Genomic DNA, 4,750 nt, shown 5'->3' on the forward strand with positions numbered 1-4,750 from the left:
TGCGAGCCCGTTGCCGCCTTTTATACCGGAGAGGCGTGCGTTGCCTTCGGTGTTCCCCCGTTCGATGACGATCCAACGGCTAGGGGATCGAGGTGGCTTCTGCAGCGAAGGCACCCAACCGGTAGCGCGACCCCACCGAGCAGTCAGGTATGTCCCGAGTCATGTAGCCGGAGTTCCAAATTCTGGTCAAGTTGTGGAGTTCAGGAACGCCCACTGTCCCGCAAACGTACGTTAGCAGCTCAAATGCTGTGGGCTGCTCCGTTTAGACGCGCAGCACGGCTTGCTAGGCTCTGCCCTCTTGGTGTTTTGCATGTCTCAATACCTCCATTTGGTTTCCTTCAAAATGTGAAGGTAAGAGCCAAAAAAAATGCCATTTGATCATTTAATGTGGCTGCGCACACAAGGTTGTGTGGTGTCATTGGATGCTTTTAACGGCAATCTAGCAACTTAGCTCACCTTCAATCATTACTGAAGCATGGAACGTAAAATCAATTTGCTGAATGACGACTATGGAGACCTAATTCGGTATTATAGGTTTCATTAGATTTCCAATCATGGACATTGCCATGGACATATGCAAGCTAATATTCTAGTTTTTGTCATTCATACAATTCTATATCAGAAAATCCTGACCAAGAAACATCTAGATTGAGAAATGTGAAGGGGGCGTTTGTAATGTGGAAAAATGGGTATATGCAAATAAACACTGATGATTTGAGTTTCACTGCAAGTTTCGTTGCTATGAAAGTTGATGGAGTATTGTGATTCTAACTTGACCGTGATTGCTTGTGAATTATAGTATTAGGATTTTAATTTCTCTCGATCTCCTCAAATTGGTTATCATGATATTTATAGAGATGGAATGGATCGGATTAAGTTGAATTTAAGTCAAAAAACTATTTATTATAGTATGTTCTAGATTGATTGAACCACCATCCATCCTTTCTCGAGATAATAAATATTGAACTAAATATGTTATTGAGTAAAAAATTGCAACTCAATCTAACATATACACACTGATAAATATATTTTTAAATCTCAAAAAATAAACTAAAATTAAAATTGTCAATCTCTCAATTAGTCAAATCATCTAAGCCTGAAAATATACAAGATCTCAATAAGATCCCATGATCAAAAATCATAGTCAGAGTCAAATTTAATAAAACAAATCTTTAAAAAACCCTAACTCCATGCATAATTTTGATGGTTGACCAAGAAGATGTTGGAACGTGCACATCTTTCAAGATGAAGAGATCAAGATGATTGAAGCGAATGATCATTATTGGACTCACTATCAGAAGAAGATAATAGCAAGAGGGTTCTAGAGCTAGCAAGTTTGGTGGAAAGAGAATGAAATGGAAACAGAAGCCCTTGCATTTAAAGTTGAGGCGGCTTTGATGCAACCATAAAGCAAAATGGGGGATCATCTACCAACAATAATAAAAAAATAAAAAAAAAAAAGAAAAAAGAGATTGTGTGTAAGTGGGTTGGGGTGGGGAGAGGGGGGATGTGCACTATCTAGTTAAAATCATATGCTATTTATCTATTCAAAATCATATGTTATAAGATGGGCCAAGGTGGCTTTATTTATAACCTTATGTCTAAGATGTTGAAATATCTCGAATCACTGATAACTTATCTATTTAAAATCATATGTTTATTCCGATAAAAATAACTCATTTTATATTTAAAGGATCGTCTATTTTAAATACAAGATCTCACAGGGGCTTTAAAAGCCATCAATAAATGATGTTTACTTGAATAGAAGCAAGAAACTAATTGGCTAATAGAGCAAACAAAGAGAGCCCAAAAATTTATCAGACAAATAGTACCGCAAATACAAAGTGTTCTTAAAAAATCATATTTTAAAAAACTTAATATGAATATTTTGAACTCGTTGAAAAATAGAAACCAAAAAAATGGTAGACTTACTTAGCTTAGAGATATGCTAAATACTATCTTCAAAACAAAATCGTCTTTTACGTACCGATGACTAATAGAGATACTCCCAACGTACAGCAGATCTCGACTTTTTTTGAACAAACTTTGATTATAGGTGACAACTTAGTTATGTCCACATTGGATACGAATTGAGTCAGATGCAAGTTGGATCAAAAAATTGTTAATCCAAACCGAACTTGTTTATTAAATAGGTGAAAAATCAACCTGACCTAACATGCATAACCCATTTATTAGAATTCGATTGAATAGTTAAATAGATCAAGTAACTCTTTTCAAGAGATTAAATAGAATTAAATTGGTTAAACATGTTAAGCAGATCTAGTTGAACTAGATAAGAGCAAGTTGAGTGGATTTAAAATGGTTTAGATTTTAAATGGGTTAAATAGGTTAGGCTATGATTCAATCTAATATAATATATATCTATATAATAATAATAAAGTGATACATGAATATTAGGAGTGACATTCTGTATTGACATGTAAGATTATAGGATAATCTCTCGCAATACCACGTGTCAAGTTTTTTTAATATTTTTAAAATAAAAAATAAAAGTATAATAATAGTAAGGCGATACACGAATATTAGAGGTAACATTCTATATTGACACATAAGATTATAAGATAATCCCTCACAACACAACATATCAAGTTTTATTATTATTTTTAAATAAAAAATAAAAGTATAATAATAATAAGACGATACACAAGTATTAGGTATGGCATTTCGTGTTGACACATAAGATTATACGATAATTTCTTGCAACGTCAAGTGTCAATTTTTTTTATATTTTTAAAATAAGAAATAAAAGCATAATTTATCTATCTATCTATATCTATATAATAATAGTAAAGAGATACATGGGTATTATGGGTGGCATTTCGTATTGACACGTAAGATTATAGGATAATCTCTCGTAATATCATATATCAAATTTTATTTTTTTATCTATATTTATATCTATTGATATAATAATAGTAAAGTGATACACGGATATTAGAGGTGGCATTTCATGTTGACATGTAAAATTATAAGATAATTCTCACAACGCCACATGTCAAGTTTTATTTTTTTATTTTTTATATTTTTTAAAATAAAAAATAAAAACACAATCTATCTATCTATATAATAATAGTAAAGTAATATATGGGTATTAAGAGTGGCATTCTGTGTTGACACATAAGATTATAGGATAATCTCTCGTAATGCCACATGTCAAATTTTATTTTTAATTTTTTATTTTTTAAAAATAAAAAATAAAAGCATAATGGTATTAAGGGTATACGCATGGTGGATGGCGCTCAATTGGGAATTGGTGAAATACAAGAGGTAGCATGGCATGTTATACGTGGGACTTAATGCAATCCAATTGCACTTTGAAAGAAGATGAAATTGGCAAAGGAGATGGATGACCCACAAAAGAGATGGGCACCTCGTATACAAGACATTGAAGATATTTTTAAAATATATATAATCGATATAATAAAATAAATAAATAAAATATAATCTGCATCGTAATTGATTTCTAATAGGTATCTCACAAAATTGCCGTCTATCACCATATTGATATATTTTCACTCCACCTCGAGCTCGAAGATATTGCTGTCATTGGTGGCAATGGAGATCAATGGACAACATTGTCGACTCTGCTATTCAAAGAGTTGGATAATGTATAAGGAGAGGATCAAAGAAGAAAGAAGAAAGAGAAGAAGAGATGAAAATGTTTAAAAATGATTAAAGATAAAAATAGTAAGAAATAATAGATTTATAAAAGAGCTTCATGGATCAGGATCATCGATCATTATAAAATTTGTCTGATAACTTATAATCCATACTATACATAAAATATAATTATTTTATTATTTTAATTATTTTTAAAATATATATTTAATAGATATAATAGAATAGATAAATTTAAAAAAATTATATCCCATGCATCACATTGGGTTATAAACTAGCATATATGAAAGTAGAAACTGAAAGAAATAGATTAGCCATTTAGGTTATCCACATAAGCAGCACCTTATCACTTATAAATATTCTTTGGATCAAAATCAATATGCAATATGCCACGTGTCTAGACTCTCCTACCTAACAATTCTTAAAATATTGAATGCAAGCATGATATTATTAAAAGACTGAATTGAAGTCCACTTATGTAACTTAAATGATATTCTTAAAGACTGATATTATTATCTCTTGCAATAAAAGTCCAGTAGTTGAGAATATGGATGGACATCATGAATTTGGATGGATATTATTTTATTATTTATAAATATTTTTTTTAATATAGTCCATTATATGATCTAGAACTCGTGTGCAATGTGTGGGCTCAAAACTAATTGTTAAATAGTTCAAAGATCTAAATATAAACTGACCTATTTAATAAATAGATCTATGTGGACCAGTTTGCTTATAATCCAAATCTATTTATGTTAAACCTAAATTTATTCGAAGTAGATTGTTTGCAAGTCAATGAGTCAGATCACAAATTACCAGCTCTATATTCAATCACAATATGAGAACACGAGAATGGAGACTTAAAATCTTCTCGATCACTTTACATATATTTAGGAAAATTACTATTTGACCCCTATTTTTAGCCATCTATACAAACATACCCTCTCCTTAAAAGGTTTCAATGCAATCTTCAATTTTTAATTTGTGTCAATATCGCTTTTCCATCCATCTCTATCAACTAGTTGGTAGTTTAAGTCTGCACATCATTGTTATATACTCATATTGATAAAATTTTATCCTAAAAATATCCTTAGTTTACCAAAATTTTTTA

The sequence above is a fragment of the Elaeis guineensis genome, chromosome 4, assembly GCF_000442705.2.
Source record: "Elaeis guineensis isolate ETL-2024a chromosome 4, EG11, whole genome shotgun sequence".
NCBI classification, from domain to species: domain Eukaryota; kingdom Viridiplantae; phylum Streptophyta; class Magnoliopsida; order Arecales; family Arecaceae; genus Elaeis; species Elaeis guineensis.